Source organism: Equus asinus, chromosome 1 (genome assembly GCF_041296235.1).
Source record: "Equus asinus isolate D_3611 breed Donkey chromosome 1, EquAss-T2T_v2, whole genome shotgun sequence".
Classification (NCBI taxonomy): Eukaryota; Metazoa; Chordata; class Mammalia; order Perissodactyla; family Equidae; genus Equus; species Equus asinus.
Window position 1 is genome coordinate 30,145,240 of NC_091790.1, and position 18,466 is coordinate 30,163,705.

Sequence of the window (18,466 nt, forward strand, 5' to 3'; positions counted from 1 at the left end):
GTCCTGGAGTGAGGTGATTTATGAGGACTAGATTATGCTCCAGATGGTCAAAGGGATCGTGGTGTATTTCCAGGAAATCAGATCAGTATGGAGAAAATATTTGTAACTTACATCACGGGAACTCTTAAAAGAGTGAAAAGAAAAAGACCAAAATCCGAAGGGAAAAGTGGGCAAGGATGTGAAGAGACAGTTCACAGAAAAGAGTAGCAGTGGTCCTTAAACGTAAAAGGCTGTTCGTCCTCCTTATAACGGAAATGCATTGAAATGACAAGGCTCTGGAGAAACGGTGCTCATAAATTTCCTGGTGGGAAGGGGAAAATCTTTCAAGCCCTGTGGAGTACCAAAATTATATGTGCATTTATTCTCATATCTTGCAATTCCCCTTCTAACCCTAACCTTATTCTGAAAATACACCTCCAGAAATAGAAACAACACTTAGGCAAGGTTATTTGTTGCAGTGTTATTTGTCATAACAAAAGTTTGGAAATAACCCAAATGTCTGTTAATAGGCAACTGGTTGGACATGATCCATCCATACAATGGGATATAATGCAGCCGTGAGAAAAGAATGAGGATGATATTAATGTGTTGCTTTGGAATGAGTCCCAGGTTGTGTGGAAAATTGGAAGGATATCCTAGAAACAATAAAAATGGTTACCTGTAGAGGGCAGTGGGGAACGATGGAGGGGAAAGAAATAGAAGAAAGACTTCTCTGAACTTTTAGAGTTTTACATAGCTAAAAGTAAATAAAAAAGGAAACAAAGTAAGCCCAAAGTTGAAAGCAAATGGCAACAAATGAACTTAACTCTAAGTAAAAATGGCAACATAACTATGCTGTTACACAGAGAAGGGGTATATTCTAAGGATGAAAAAGAACTGCAAAGGAATCTTCCCGTTGGCTCAGTAGTTTATAATTAATGGTAGTATGGTTGCTGTGGTTTTGAAACTATGTAGGATAACACAAATAAGTATTTTAACGTGATAACGTACCCGACCTTCACTGTAAGAGAAAATGAGATACAAATATAAGATCAAGGAAGTTCAGGGAAAAAACCTGCAATATGTTTAAATTGGAAATATCAATTTGAGCACATGATTTTTAAAATAAATTTTTAGTTCTGTGCACTGAAAGGGCCTAGAAGCATTAAGGTAACAAATTGTCCCAGTTTGCTGGGGACTGAGGGGATTTCCCGGGATGCTGGACTTTCCATTTTAAAACTGAAACTGTCTCAGGCAGAGCAGCATGTTTAAATCACCTTACAGTAATAATGAGCACACTTGGCACCCAGATCATTGTTTCTAAATTCCATTTCCCCCTAAATAGATCTAGAGGTGATTCCAGTTCTGAGACAGGGAAAGTACAAGATGAGTTAGACATTTTTTTTGTGGCTGAATGCAAAGAAAGGGCTTTGGCTAATGAAGATCTGTCAACAGGACTTAGGAGAAAAGGCAACACTAATCTATAGTGATAGAAGTCAAATCTGTGCTTGGCTGGGAGGAGAAAGGAGCAGAAATTGGAAAGGAACATGGGGAAACTTTGGGGTGATGAAAATCTTCTATATCGTGATTAGGATTGTAGTTACCCAGGTGTATACATTTGTCAAAATTCATCAAACTGTACCACTAAAATGGGCACATTTAATGTAAACTACACCTCATATAAGTTATACATAAATTGTACTTAAAGTGTGGAAATAAATGACTAACCAAATGAGAAAAGCAAAGGCTATTTATTCAGAGCTGGCTATAGCAAGAGAGTCAGCCACCATCACTTGTCTTGGCAGAGACTTGAAGGCAGGCAGAGGAGTGGGAAAGCTTCCTAGTGGAGGAAAGGGACGACTTCAGATGTGTCCTGATGGAGGCTGTGGGCACGAGAAGCTGGAGGCAGCCAACTAGAAGCTAGGCATCCACGTGATTGGTTAGGGGTGCGTTTTCTCTGTGTGTTAGGGTTTTCTCTGTTGGTTCAAAGTTGGAAGTGGGGACAAACATTAGGGAAGCTGTCACTTTCTGATAGAGTCCTGGCCGTTTTGAGCTGATTGTTACAGAGTTATTGTTTAGTTTCCTGGATTGTTACTTGTGATAGCAGTCTGGCTTCCTCCAGGTTTGACTTATTGCAGTCTGGCTTCCTGGCCTGGTTATGGATGAGCCGGCTGGTGTCCTGGGCAGGTTGCTGAGGTTGGGGCTCAGAATTCTATTTTTATATGTGGCTATGTCTATTTGTATATTCAAAAGTAAATAGTCTTCCAAAGTAAATTTTAAAAACACACAGGAGCCAGCTTGAAAGGTCTCCCACAGGCCAAATTTAGGGCCATTTTAGCATCAAGAAGAAAATGACAATATTGAATAGGTAAGCTCTGTGACTCTATAGTTAACGCTTGATGGGTGAGAAAGTGGGGCGGGGGACTATTTTTCCGTCGTTGGAAGTGACTATCACACCAACTTCTTACTCTGAAAATTAGTTATTAAAGGGAAAAAATAGTATTTGCCCTGCCTTTTTAACAAAAGAATTGGGGTTCACTTCCAGTTGTTGAGGAAAAACTCTTCTTTACAATAGGGTGCTAGCAAATAAGTGTAGAATAAATGATATAATTAGAAAAGAACCATTATGTAAATCCTAAAGAAATCATTGACTCAGGCAAGGATCATCAAGGGACTTCAAAACCTTTAGATGACAGATTGCTGGGAAATGGGATTATTCCTGTGGCACCAAAATAGGACTCCACTATTTTATTAGATAAATAAAGTGAGTTATCTAATTGTAAAGAGAGCACCCTTGTATAGTGGAGCCATCTGGTGGTCACCACCTGAACCAAATGATCAAATTTAAAATCTGTGATTGTGGGACAATCTCCAGTTTACAGAAAATACGGGAGAAAGTGGTAGTGCAAATCTAACAATACTAACAAAATTAATTATTGCCCCAAAAAGCTTTATGAAACTAACAAACAGTAAATATTTATTGAGCACCTGAATTAGGCCTAGCACAGTCCTCAGTATCAATATCCGTCCAGCTTCAAGCTACAATTTCAAAGGAAATATCCAAGTATGATAAAAATTACTTACATATGACTCTTTTAAATAGCACATACTATTGAGTTAGATTGATGTGAAGTAAATTGGCTACTTCTTTCCCATCAGCCTACTACTTAGCCTGTAATTTATATTCCTACTACTTTCATTTAGGAGCCACCTAATAAAATATTAATAGGCAGACCAGAGGGAAGAAGAAAGAGGCATTTGGAGTGAGTCTGGCCTTTGTCATTGGTACCCAAGAAGTCCAGGAAGCCTGGGGATGAACAGCTGTGAGCTCAGGAGAGCTCAGAGCTGGTGTGACCATGACCCTGAGCATATCATGCTCTTCATAAGTCTGTTCCTTTGTTCAGTCCATATTTTCTGTCTGCAGTGCTCTTTCCACTCTTTCTTACGAGATTATCTCCTATTCCTCATTAGCAATTAGCCTTAGAGACATTATTTGCTTAGCTTATTATGTGTCAAAGCTAGAGATATGTGGTTTTACAGCTATGGGAGCTAAACCAAGCTTCCTAGATTAATTTTCTCTTTCTAAGCTGGTGGCTTTTTTTTGTGTGCGTGAGGAAGATTGGCCCTGAGCTAACATCTGTGCCAGTCTTCCTCTGCTTTATGTGGGATGCCACCACAGCGTGGCTTGAAGAACAGTGCTAGGTCCACACCCAGGATCCAAATCCGGAGACCCTTGGCCTCTGAAGCAGAGCACGGGAACTTAACCACCATGCCACCAGGCCGGCCCCAAGCTAGTGGCTTTTACTCTGACTTTCTTGTAAAATTTTTCTGTGAGCAGCAGTGCAATATGCCAACCCAGTGTATCTAATCTTTCAGATTTAGGTAACATTTAAATTTTTTAACCACCCTTGAAGCTAATGATGTGTAATGATTCATTTTCTTTGCAGCCCACAAAGAACTCCACTGGCACTCTAAAAAAATTTTTTTTAAATAATATAATTAGATTTCTGTCATAATTTTTACTAGTACTATTTTTTTAATGCTATTCTTTGCAGTTGTCTCCTTGAATATAATGCTGAACAATTTTCCAGGCTTTGTTTCCTTGTGTGTTTTTTTTTCTTTTGAAGATTGACACCTGCGCTAACAACTGTTGCCAATCTTCTTTTTTTCTTTTCTACTTTTTCTCCCCAAATCCCCCCAGTACATAGTTGTATATTTTAGTTGTGGGTCCCTCTACTTGTGGCACGTGGGATGCCGCCTCAGCATGGCCTGACGAGTGGTGCCATGTCCGTGCCCAGGATCCGAACCAGTGAAACCCTGGGCTGCCAAAGTGGACTGCACGAACTCAACCACTCGGCCACGGGGCCGGCCCCTCCTTGTGTTGTTTTGAATCAATGTATTTGTCATATACCCAAGAGACATTTACTAAGTACCTGCCACATTGTATTAGGTACAAGCTTTACAAAGGAGGTTTTATTCCCCAAATAGTGGCTATACAGTTGGGTTTTAATCATTCTGAATCCTTGGTGGGAGCAGGGAGCAGAGATAACAGAGGTGTGGGGAACTCAGAGTCACTTGTTCTTGGAAACAGCCTTGTCTGGTTACTGGGAGATCCTTTCATTAAGAAAAATAAAGGCAGCCCTTGGAGATAACATCCCTATCTTGATCTCTGTAATTTTTTTCCTTATCACCCATTCAGTGCAAATAACAGCATTCTCTGAAAAGAATTCAATGTACCAGCATGACTAAGCATCTCTGTTCTCCGTCCGGCTTCCACCAGGGTACCATGGCACACCCTGCTGGGAGCCGTGTTCCTCTTCTTGCTGATGGTCCCCTGCTTGTGTTTGAGTCATATCTTCAGCCCAGGGGATGAATTATGGCTGGTACAAGCCAATGTTTCTTAACAGGAGTGCTACTGGTATTTTGGGCAGAATGAATCATGTTTTGTGTGCAAAAGTGTTCTGTTGCATTTTAGGATGCTTGTCATCCCTCGAGCAACCCACTAAATGCCAGTCGCACCTCTCTATTTGTATGACAACTGAAAGTGCCCCCTCTCTATTTCCAGTACCTCTGGATGGGCAGGATGCCTCTGATGAGAACCCTTGATTGGTTGTGGGTATCGTGGTCTCCTTTACCAAATAGTGATGCCGAGTCTTGCACGCAGAATTGGCCAGTGGACCACTTCTGGCCAGGACCAGAGGAAATTCCCTGGGGCTGCTGAGAAAGATTTTCCTCTCTAATAAGAGAAATTTGCATGAGGAGAAAGTGCTTTTCCCCCTCTCCCTTCCTTCTTGTTAAGAGGCTGGGAGAGGCTGTGATGCTTGCATAAGACACCATCTTATGACTCTGAGGCACCAAGTGGGAAAACAGAAGCCAGCCTGCCGAGAAGCCAGCCTGCCCAGAGGGTGGAAAGTCCCTGGATCCTAGATGACATTGTCAAGCTTCCAAACTAACCAAGGGAGTGCCAGCTGTTGGGCTTTTTATGAAGTAAAATTAAAATGTCCTTATATTTTAAACCACTGCGCATCAGGATTCCTATTACTCATTGCCAAACTCACTCTGACTTACACAGTTAGAGTAGAAGGGTATTTCCCTGATAAACAAGTTAAATAAAATGCAAAGATATCAATAAAGCTAAGTTTTTCTCAGGAAAAAAAATATAATAAAACAATTCACCTGCAGAGAGTTGAATATTGAAAGTCTCAAGATATGAACTATGTTTCCTTTACTGAACCCATGCTTAAAAATAATTTTTTTTAAAGATTTTATTTTTCCTTTTTTCTCCCCAAAGCCCCCCAGTACATAGTTGTATATTTTAGTTGTGAGTCCTTCTAGTTGTGGCATGTGGAATGCCGCCTCAGCATGGCCTGATGAGCGATGCTGTGTCTGGGCCCAGGATCTGAACCGGCGAAACCCTGCACCATCGAAGCGGAGCGCGCGAACTTAACCACTCGGCCACAGGGCCAGCCCCCAAAATAATTTTTCTTCCTGCGGCATTTTGCTTTATTGTTGCTATTTTTATGTTATATTATGATTAAAAAACTCATTGTCTAGTGATTCGATAAAGCAGAAGTTTAAATACCAGTATTCACTTCCAGAAAACCAAACTTTTCCGTGTTCCTCTCACAAAGCACAACTAAAAACCCTGGACTTTACATATAAAACAAGCAAAAGAAGACCAAAAGGTGGAGAGAAGGATGCACACAAGCTAGGGACCCCCAGGACCAGGGGCCAACACAGGGGCACGTTTCCTGGGCTTTCATTTTGCCTCATAAACCCCAGAAGCAGGCAATCTGAAAATACCAACAGGCCCCCCAACAGAAGCCTGCTCCCTAAAACCAAAGGACTGGGGAAGGGGCAGCCCAGCAAGACAGAAAGCTTTAGACAGCAACTGCTCTCTCCAGCTGACACCCCACCCTGGATCCGTGCCAGCACAGGCTTCTGATCAAAGCACCAGTGAGCCGGGATGTGGTTCAGAGGGGAGACACTAAGGCAGGATTCTCTCGCTCTGGGGCCTTCGAATCGGAGTACTTTGGTACACCTTGTCAACAAATTGCAAAACAGGAAGCGCTTGTCATAGTCTGGGAAAGAGCACCACCTAATGATGAAACGAAAGCAGAAAATCTAAACGCTGTGTCCAAGCCTTTGGTCAAAGCCAAGTCAATGGGGGCCCTTAGCAAATCACTGCCCGGGCCCAGCCTGGGAGGGAGGGGAGAGTGTACTGTCAGAAGGGATGATGGGGCCCAAACAGAATGTACTAGGATGTTCCAGTTCAAAGCCAGGTTTTTCCCTCTTGAGGTGGGAAAAGTCAGTATGAGACATCTCCCAGGGGAGGCTCTGGGGAAGTCCAGAGTTGCAGGGGTTCTGGAGAGGAAAAAGAATACGGGGAAGCATTTAGACAGAAAAATGGGAGATGATGGCTAACACTTTGCTGAGTGCTTAACATACATGATGTTGTTGGTCCTCACCACCAGACATGCAAGGAAGTAAGGGCTTGTATTAGTCCCACTGGACAGATGGCACAGCCGAGGCACAGAGAGGTTAATTAACATCACAGACAAGAAGGAGTGAAGCCTCACGCTGGGTGAAATTAAGCTGATTTCAGAGTCCACTCTCTTAAACATACACAACAGGCTTCCCTTAGGGACACACATAAAAACAGAAACCTTTAGCATAATAGTTTCACTGTCCACTGAAATTCTATCAGCCCCTCAGTACATAGTTGTATATGTACTGAGGGCCTCTGGTTGTGCTATGTGGGATGCCGCCTCAGCATGGCCTGATGGGTGGTGCTAGATCCGTGCCCATCCAACTACTGCAGAGAATGTGACTCAAAGTATGGTTAATCTTGTAGACTGATATGATAAAAGTAAGGGTGCCTTATTTGGGACAGCCTTATTTTATGCCTGTAGACCCTGGAGCTGAATAACTAGCCTCCCTTGCAGTAGCAGAAACCTCAGACAAGGGGGGGGGGAAATTTTGTTCTTCTTCCCTAGGAAATAAATGCTGGATGCAGCCAAATGACCCAAGTTTGAGTTGTGCTTCTGCCCCAGACAGAGGAATAGCCGAATGGTATTGAGGGCAGGTTTGGTGGGAGGCGATCTAAACGGGCTGTGTGGCCACGGGGTCTTTCATAGGGAAAACCAGGCTGTCCAAGGCCATGTCCAGAAGGCCTGGAAACTTTAGGTGTGTGTAGGCAAACAGATGTTTCCAGAGGCCCATTCTCTGAGCAGGGCTCAGCAGTGAGGGAGCCCTGGTGGTGGACAGTGGATGGGGGATGAAGGTGGAACCATGTGGTGGCGCCGGCTAGTTTTATTCCAAGTAGGACCCCAGGTGGAAGCCCAAATGAGAGAAGGGGATCCAGCCTCTAGAAGAAGGGCCCAGCGGGGGCCAGGAAGTGTTCGCAGGCCTCAGACATTGAAAATAGGGAATGAGCAAGATAGACGGGGTAAATGCCAGCAGATAAATATGCTTCTGTATAGGAATCTTACTAGAAGCCATTACAAAGATAATAAATATCTGCTAAGTTTTTTAAGGATAAACCATGGAATGGCTTTGACCTAGTAATTTTCCAAAATCCGCTATGTACATGACTTCAGCCTTGACTTCTGGGAAGCTAGAGTCAAGTGCTCCCTTCAGTGTCACTTGGGCCATCCCTGACCTTGTGCTAGACCAGTGATTGTGTAAGAGCTTAGCTTATTATCATATTCAACCAGAGCGGTAACATCAGTCATATGATCCATGCATGCTGTCCAGATTATTTCCAACGTCTAGCTAGTCACTAGATGTACCATGAGGTGAAAATCTTCTTAGGTTGTGTGTTCACTGAAATTCTATCAGTTAGCGGTATAAATGTATATTCATTATGCAAGAACTGTAAGAAAGCTAAATACATCTCTCATTCTGTTTAATGTCATTATTTAAACTTATAAACATTTATTTATTTATTTTTAAAGATTGGCACCTGAGCTAACATCTGTTGCCAATCTTCTTTTTTTTTTCTTCTTCTCCCCAAAGCCCCTCAGTACATAGTTGTGTATGTACTGAGTGCCTCTGGTTGTGCTATGTGGGACGCCGCCTCAGCATGACCTGATGGGTGGTGCTAGATCTGTGCCCAGGATCCGAACTGGTGAAAAGCCGGGCCGCTGAAGCGAAGCGTGAGAACTTCACTACTCGGCCACAGGGCCAGCCCCCTTTATAAACATTTATTGACCCAAAAGAATATAATGTTCTTCCTAAAGTTTTCTACCTAATATTTACTATTATTACCTATTATTAACTTACAACCTATCTTCAAATGTATTTAGCCTTTTAAAAGTCCTTAATAATTTTTGTACATAAAATTCATTACTAAAATGAACTTTCACAATCACCATTAAATATTATGGGATTTGACTCTTGTAGTAAGAAATACACACTTAGACTTCAGCTGACAATGACAGTTGTCATGAACAATGACCTCAGCAGTAATCTAGCAGCTGACATGCTGAGAAATTATTATAATGTCAAGTATTTAAAATTAATTTCAATTTAAATTACTACTGCTAAATTTTTTTTTTTGAGGAAGATTAGCGCTTAGCTAACATCTGCTGCCAATCCTCTGATTTTTGCTGAGGAAGGCTGGCCCTGAGCTAACATCCATGCCCATCTTCCTCTACTTTATATGTGGGACACCTACTGCAGCATGGCTTGCCACGTGGTGCCCTGTCCGCACCCGGGATCCGAACGGGGCAAACCCCGGGCCGCCAAAGCAGAACGTGCAAACTTAACCACTGCGCCACCGGGCCGGCCCCTACTACTAAATTTTTAATGAGAGAATAATTTTGTTTATTTTGAATAAAACTTCAGTTTATTCGTGAATTTCTAAGTTTATTCTGTGATGGTGCTATTTGTCTTTGACCAAATACTGATCATAACAAAGTGTGAATTTATTGAATTTCTCAATTCTTTAGAAAGTGGCTAATAGAATTAGGTCATCACATTTCTTGATATCCTGTGGATATTAATTTACATTTTAACATTTATTGTAATTACCAGTTGTAAAATCCTTATTTTTTGTGTGTGTCAGAGACTTGTTAAATACTCTCCACGCCCATTTCCTCTTCTTCCTGGTCACAGAGGTGAGCTACGTGGTCCTGCTTCTTGATCAGCCAGGTGTGGCCACGTGGCTGAGTTCCAGAGAGTGGTATATGGGCAGAGGGGATGTGTGGCATTTCCAGGCTGGGCCCATAACAACCTTTCTCATTCTCTTTCCCATCTGCCAGCTGGTGGAGAGGAAGGCAGGGACCATGACTGCGATGGGAATGTCAACCCTGGAGAAGCAGGAGCTTATCTGTTGTAGCAGCTAGCATCACTCTTAACATACTCTTCTAAAGGAATTTCAAGGAACCTTGGAAAACAGATCAGGAAGCCATCAAACGTCTACAAGAATCTAAGTTGTAACTCTGCCCACTGCTTTCTAAATTTAAAGGTCACGTTTGGGCTGATTGGGGGTGGGTGCTCCTAGGCAAGTTGGTGGCATGAGCACAGGTTTGCCTCTAAAATCCCCACCGAGAGGACCCATGGGACAGACTCATGAGGAAAAAAATCCACATCAGTGCTAGAAATCTGGAGTGCCACTCAAATACTGGGAATATGGGAGAATTTCCGGCAGACATCGTGTTGATGTGCTCCTATCACATGGAGTAGCAATGACTCACCTGATGTGATCGTAAAGTGACTTCCCTTTTGTCACCTACTGTGTCGTTACATTGGCCTGATGGGCTCGTGGTTTTCTTTGCCCCTAGACCATAATGCCAGTCCCATGACCGTTATTTTTCTTTTTTCTGTTTTTTTAATTCTTAGGGAATAGAAAGTCATATAATCATTTAGGTCAGAACATAGGCTCCATCTTAAATGCCCCATCCTGTGTAATAAACTCTGACACTGATAGACAGTCGAGACTCCTTCAGCGCAGGCCGACAAGTAAGCTAGCACTGAGAGGAAGGGGTGGGAGCTGGTGGAGTCTTTGCTTCCTGCCTTCTCCTTCTGCTCCTCCCCTTCTAGCATGCTAATCATGGTTTGTGACTTCTCCAGGATGAGCTGCAGGAGGGAGCAGGTGTGGGGTTCCTGTTCATGGTGGGACATGGGGGTATCCTGTTTGACTACTGTTGTCTCGCCTGGCAGTGTCTGAAGCTGATTCTTTCTTTCGTGGTTGTGGAGACCACCGTCACTGAGGATTTCTCACCTGGAGTTCAGTCTGAAAACTGAGAGCCCACATTGTGTCCCAGGGAAACTTAAGAGAACCAAATCTCTGCCTTGGACTTGAAAAGTTTACCCTCAACCTGAAAAAAAAGAGGCCAATGGAAAGTCAAATTTTAACAAAAATAGACGGTATGCATCCAAAGCCCAGACATTTAAACACAACTTCCATAGTGCACTCACAGAGGTATCTGCTCTTCATTCAGCACTGAGACATGAAATCTTTATATCCCACAGGATCAGAAAACTTGTTGGGGGCTGGCCCCGTGGGTTAAGTTCACGCACTCTGCTTCAGTGGCCCAGGGTTTTGGCAGTGGGGATCCTGGGCATGGACATGGCACCACTCATCAAGCCATGCTGGGGCAGCATCCCACATAGCACACCTAGAGGCACTCACAACTAGAATATACAACTATGTACTGGTGGGCTTTGGGGAGAAGAAGAAGAAGAAGAAAAGAAGAAGATTGGCAACAGATGTGAGCTCAGGTGCCAATCTTTAAAAAAAAAAGTTGTTGGGACAGCCCTGGTTGCCTAGTGGTTAAGTTCAGCATGCTCTGCTTCAGCAGCCTGGGTTCAATTCCCAGGCATGGACCTACACCACTCATCTATCAGTGGCCATGCTGTGGTGGCAGCTTACATACAAAAATAGAGGAAGAGTGGCAACAGGTGTTAGCTCAGGGTGAATCTTCCTCAGCAAAAAAAAAAAAAAAAAAAAAAAAAAATTTGGAGTCTCCTCATCAACTGATGAATGGATAAAGAAGATGTACTATATATATACAACAGAATATTACTCAGCCATAAAAAAAAGACAAAATTAGGGGCTGGCCCAGTGGCACAGTAGTTAAGTTTGCACACTCTGCTTCGGCAGCCTGGGGTTTGAAGGTCCAGATCCTGGGCGCGGACCTACACACTGCTCATCAAGCCATGCTGTGCCCCATATCCAAAGTAGAGGAAGATTGGCACGGATGTTAGCTCAGGGACCATCTGCCTCAAGCAAAAAGAGGAAGATTGGCAACACAGATGTTAGCTCAGGGCCAGTCACACACACACACACACACACACACACACACAAAGACAAAACCATCCCATTTGCAACAAGATGGATGGACCTTGAGGGTATGATGTTAAGCGAAATAAGCCAGTCAGAGAAAGACAAACATTGTATGATTTCACTCATATGTGGAAGATAAACAAATACATGGACAAAGAGAACAGACTAGTGGTTACCAGAGGGGAAGGGGGTGGGAGAAGGGCGAAAGGAGTAAAGGGGCACATATATATATGGTGGCAGATAAAAACTAGACTATGGGGGGTGAGCACGATGCAGTCTATACAGAAACTGACATATAATAATGTACATCTGAAATTATACAATGTTATAAACCATTATGACCTCAAAAAAAAGTAGGATTCAGAATAGTCTGTCACATACTTACCTCGAACAATGCATTTTAACTTGAAACATGCAAACGCATATTCATTCAATAATTTTCGGAGGAACAGCCAGAAAACCATTGGTGCTCCCCATCCCCACACTAATGATGCACTGTCTGTGAGTTCCATTCTCAATTCTCCAAAGGAGAGTGGGAGCTGAAAGACCCTGCAGAGTGGCCTGATCCTTTAACTACTTAATGATTTTCCCAATCTTGTATGTTTGTTTTGCCCACATCTAATTAAACAGTGATTATGTTTAGTGGCTCATCTTTAGAGTCTTCACAAAGCATTCGATTTAGTTTTCATTAAAATAACTTCCTTTCCTTTTCACACTCATATTTTGTCAGTTTACATTGTGCTTAATTAAATTACCTAATTTCAATAACTAGTAAATAAGTAAAACTTGGTAAGCATCCAACTGTTGGGGGCAATAGTGAGTGATCTGGCCTGATCATTCCTGGACATCTTATTACATACTACATATGGACTTGATAGTTTTAATTTTGCTCTTTCTGGATTTTTGACTCAGAGGACAGTCAGTACGTCATGGTTTAATGAATAACAATAGAACTTGACGGTTAAAGCACCAACTGAAATCCTTTCTCATCTACCCTCCAACGCCAACTTGTGGAGTCAGCAGCCACTAAAAGCAAGATTATGAATTCCCCAAAGCCTGGATCAAAGGTGGAGAGGCTCTTGTTCTGGGAAGGCTGTGTAGGTTTGGTAGCTTTTCCCATCAGGATATATAGAAGACAGATTAGGGAGGAATAAGAGCTGACTTAGGCTTTTTTTTAGAAAAAAATTTTTCTCTTACTTTTTTTTTTTTTTGGTGAGGAAGATTAGTCCTGAACTAACATCTGGTGCCAATCTTCCTCTTTTTTTGCTTGAGGAAGATTGTCCCTAAACTAACATCTGTGCCAATCTTCCTCTACTTTGTATGTGGGCCGCCACCACAGTATGGCTGACAAGTGGTGTAGGTCTGCACCCAGGATCCAAATCCATGAACCCTGGACTGCCAAACCAGAGTGTACTGAGCTTAACCACTATGCCATGGGGTCAGCCCCTTTCTTGGGTTTTAACAGAGTGTTGGGCTCAGTCCTTTCCTATTTTGCTCCCCGCCATGCCCTTTGAAGGAAAGGACATTGGGGGTGAACTTGGACACTGGTACCCACTTTCCATCAGGACATTTCTGAAGATGGAGGCACCAACTGGTCATAATGGGACCATGATGAGGAAGCATGAACCAGGCTGCCCTGGGGGCTGCATAGCAGATCAAAGAAACATTCACCCAGAAAAGGGGCCAGGGGCCCAACAGAGCCACGGCCACTCCTGAGCAGGGGCAGGGGCTTACGTGACAGAGAGCCGGCTGGAGTGAACCTAAACTAGACCTGTCATCCATACAAAAACTCCCACATATTGGGGGAGACCATTAAAATGAAGTTGAGGCAGACCAAGATAGAGCACGCCTCCTCTCTCTCAACTCTGACTGTGGCTGGAGCTGGTGGCACTAGTACAGGGGGCCAGATGACACCAAAGTGGGAACCAGCTGAGAAGGACCATCCCTCTTGCATGCAGACTCCCCTTGCCCTCCCTGCAGGTGGGTGCCAGCAGCTCTCTGAAGGAGCAGGGCAGGGAGGAGAGGGGAGCGCAGTGGGGAAGTCCCAGGTGGGAACAAGACCTGTGATTGTGATGACAAACTCAACAGTGGCTGTCATTTTGATAACCAGATGGGATGACAGAAATCACTGAACTGCCGCGTTCGCTTGCTTGGGTCGCTATAACAAGCTAACACAGACTGGGTGGCTTAAGGAACAGAAATTAATTTTCCCACAGTTCTGGAGGCCGGAAGTCTGAGCTCAAGGTGTTGGCAGGATTGGTTTATCCTTCGGTGTCTCTCCTTGGCTCATGCAGGGCTGCCTTCCTGCTGTGTCTTCACATGGTCACCCTTGGCCTGTGTGCATCTGTATCCTTATCTCCTCTTATAAGGAAACCAGTTACACTGGTTTGCTCTCATTTTGGCTTAATAACCATTTCAACTTAATTGATAACCTTTTTTAAAGGCTCTGTCTCCAAATACAGTCACATTCTGAGGTCCTGGGGGTTAGGACTGCAACATATGAATTTTGAGGGCCACCACACAGCCCATAATAACTAGATAAGTTCTAAACACGTCTGGGACAAAACTAAGATATCCGCTCAAGGGGGATGAGAACGTTCAGGGTCAGTGTTGCAATTAAGAGAGCTTCCGGTTTGTACATCACGGAGAGAACACTCTTCAGACCGAATCCAAGAGTAATTGATCAGCCTTCTTTCATAATTAACCAGAGTATCTTGTACCAACATATAGCTGACGAGTTCCTTAAACTAAACTAATATTCTTAGGGTGAAAACACTCATAGGCTTATTTTACATCATCTTATCCAATTTCCCACCAAAAGGCCAGTGGAGATGTAAGCCAGTGTGAGGGAGGTCAGGACGGGTGGTGCTCTGGGACATGCCCGAGATGGGGCCCAATGTCCATGCTGTTCCCAGTGGACCAAGTTCTGGCATGAACCTCTGTGGTATATGAGGCTATGCCTTCTGCATGCTTACTCTGATTCCTCAGAGTGGGCCTCATGGTGTGGGGTACAGCCCCTGGCACAGAAGATGTGGCCAGAAGATGTGGCCAGCCTGGGGTCCTCGTGCTGGTCATTGCTCTCAGTGGTCTGGGTCGATTCATTTTGTGTAGCTCTTGAGAGTTATTTTTAGAACTGTGCCCATGACTTCAATCTCACTCCATGATAAATCCTGGGATATTAATTGGAATTTTGTGGTATAAAGACTGACAGATCTCCCCACCCCTTACCTGGAATGCATTAGCCATGTTGTTTTTTCACCTGGGGTGATGATTAGTTTCATGTGTCAACTTGGGAGGGTGTTTTGGATGACTTTAACATTTAAGTTGGTGAACTTTGGGAAAAGCAGATTGCCTTTCATAATCTGAGTGGGCCTCATCCAATCAGTTGAAGGCCTAAATAGAACAAAAACTGACCTCCGTCCCCCCACCCCCGCCACTCCCCCCAAGCAAGAGGGAATTCATCATCAAATTGCCTTTGGACTGAACGGCACCATCAGCTCTCCTGGGTCTCCAGCCTGCTGGCTCACCCTGCAGATTTTGGACTTGCCAGCCTCCATAACCATGTGAACCAATTCCTTCGAATGCTTCTCTTTCTCTCTATACATACACATCTTACTGGTTCTGTTTCTGTGGAGGACCATGACTAATACACCTGGAACTGGGATGATGGTTGGGTTGTTCATTCTCCCAAAGGGGCAGATGTTGCATAGTCTTCATGGAGGGATCTGCTGGATTCTAAATATGGTACAACCTTTCTCTTCACCCTCCCTCCATTCTGTTCTGTTTTCCCAGGTTCATGGCCAGCAAGTCTGATTCTCTCCGTAGGCATGGGTGGGAAGAGTCAGTGAGGTGGGCCAGTGCCAAGGGGAGCTCCAGGAGGGCTAAGCTCCAGCCTCACTAAGTCTAAGAAGCAAAGGGGATTGAAGGGATAAATGACCCAAGGTGAGAACCAAGGAGCAATACCAAGTGTCAGGTTCAAGAGTTCTGATCTGAGCCACCTGCAAGAGATGAGGCCAGAGATTGATCAAGAGTTGAGAGGACAGGAATAAGCTGGGAAGCAGCACAGGAGGAAGAAGAAGGGAGGCAGTTTCAAAAGTTGGGCTACACACAAAGAAGGTAGGGTGGAGCTCAATTCTATTGGGTGCAAAGAATGTGGGAGAGGGTGTGGCAGCCACTCAAAGGCACGGAGGTCCGTCAGGATTAACAGAGACAGCAAGACATCCAAAGGCCAGCTCTACTACCTACTAGCTCTGTGTGTGACTTTGGTCAAGTCACTTACTGTCTTTGTGCAAAAGTGGAATAAGCCACTTCACAGGGAAGTTGCGAGAGTTGAGAGCTGAGGTAGAACTTTTGACCTAGTACCTGGCACACATTGACAATCTGCTCAGTAATGTTGGTTCTCCTCTCCCTTTATGGATGCAATCAACCCACCATATGTCTTCTTCAATAAAATACTTTTGGGAGCTGGCCTGGTGGCATAGTGGTTAAGTGTGCACACTCCACTTGGGTGGCCTGGGGTTTGTGGGTTCGGATCCTGGGCATGGACTTACACACCGATCATCAAGCCATGCTGTGGAGGTGTCCCACACACCAAAAAATAGAGGAAGACTGGCACAGATGTTAGCTCAGGGACAATCTTCCTCAAGTAAAAAGAGGAAGATTGGCAACAGATGTTAGCTCAGGGTGAATCTTTCCCAGCAAAATAAATAAAATAAAATAAAATACTTTTGTTCTGAGCCAAAATCCCCCTTTCATTTCCAGTAATTAATGTGTTCTTTGAGAATACAATCTAATTATAATTTGCCTGATGTTGGGGTCCGGGGGAAGCTCACTTTGAAACCTTTGTTAATGATATTGTATCTTTGTCGTCACGTTCTCTTTTAGCCTGGGTCCTTGATTACTCTTGGTCCTAATAACAATCCCAATTATGCAAAAGAAAGTTGGCACGCCCACTTGCAGTTTTCACTTCATTCCTGTCTGGGTAAGATTTGTGATTCAAACGGTGGGAAAAAAAGGAAGAAAGAAAAAAAGAGAAGGTAGGTCATTCCATTAATGGTCAGAGTTCATGCCCAAGCATGCAGAGATAAAGCCACATCAAAGGATCTGTTAACCGCTATTTTCTCATTTTCTAATTCACTACTCATTTCCCCTTTAGTTACACTATTTCACGTTTTTTCAGACTGGAAATGTCACAGCTAAATGACAACATTTCCTAGCCTCTTCTGTTGCTAGGTGTAGCCTTGTACCTAAATTCTGAGTGGAATTTGTTGGGTGAACCTACCACAAAGGATCCTTAAAAGGGAGACAGCTGGGGCCCACCCTTTTGCCCTCCCCCTTCATGGCAAGGAAGGTGAGATGGCTGGTGCTCTAGAAGCTATTAAGGATCATGAGGCAACTCTGAGGATAAAGGAGCCTGGGTCCTTGATGATTCATGGCACTGTCATCCTGGCCCTGGACTTCCTACTCAAGAGCTCCTTTACTTACGTGAGAGAATACACTCTTCTGCTTTTTTGTTTTGTTTTGGTTTTTGTGAGGCAGACTAGCCCTGAGCTAACATCTGTTGCTGATCTTCCTCTTTTTGCTGAGGAAGAGTGTGCCTGAGCTAACATCCAATCTTCCTCCATTTTGTATGTGGGATGCTGCCACAGCATGGCTTAATGAGCTGTGCCTGGGTCCACACCCAGGATCTGGACCCGTGAACCCCAGGCCACTGAAGTGGAGTGGACAAACTTCACCACTACGCCACCAGGCCAGCCCCTACACTCTTCTGTTTTTAAGAGACTGTGGCTGGATCTCCATTACTAGAATATGAATGCAATTAGTTAATAACTGGCTCAAAATGATTTCATCTCCACCCAAATTTTGCCTCCTCCAGCCAATATGTTGGTCTCGACTGCTGGGTCTGAGGATGGCCATGAAGCAGCCTTGGGAAGTTTATTCAAGGGAAATCCACAGTCACAGTGCCCTGATGTAGCCGACGGGATCCTGAGCTGGCCGGAGGAATTTAACCCCAATCAAGTATAATCTAACTCCTTGGCTAATTGAACGAGTATTCTTACAGTGGCCACTCAAAAAATGAAAATGTAGCCTGTTTATTGGACGTGGTAAACTAAGAAGATAAGAAACTTCTCGTTACCTCTCACAGCCTCCAAACCCTTGGTCTCAATCCTGGATCCTGTCAGTGTCCGGGTTGTCGTCTAGAAGGATGCAGCTGATGGTAGGATGTTAGAGACTCTTCTACTTGACTGTCACTGTCACTGCCCTGCTCCCCAATCTTTGTTGCTTGTTTATAAGACCGTATCCTGGGGTTCAATTTAAGTCTCAAAGTATCATCATCTCTACCAACAAATACATCGACGCAGCCTGGCTCAGCTCAGTCTCCTAATAGTGATGTCTTGTTTTCACTGGAACAAGCCCTTTTATGAGTGACAGATCTGTCACTGAATTCTGTGGTTTCATCCTTCACAATGCCCTTTTCTTCCAGTTCCCATCGCTGGTACCCTAAAACTGGCTCTTAGTACCTCTTGCGAGAGTTCTTGCAACAGCTTCCTAACCAGCCCACCCCTCTTGATGTCAATGCCAGACTGCCTTGCCTGAAAAACTACTTTCAACATGCCTCACATCAGCTAAAATGCTTCTCAGCTTCCTGTTACCCACCCCATGTTTGAGTTTTAAGGGCATCCATAACCAGTTCCC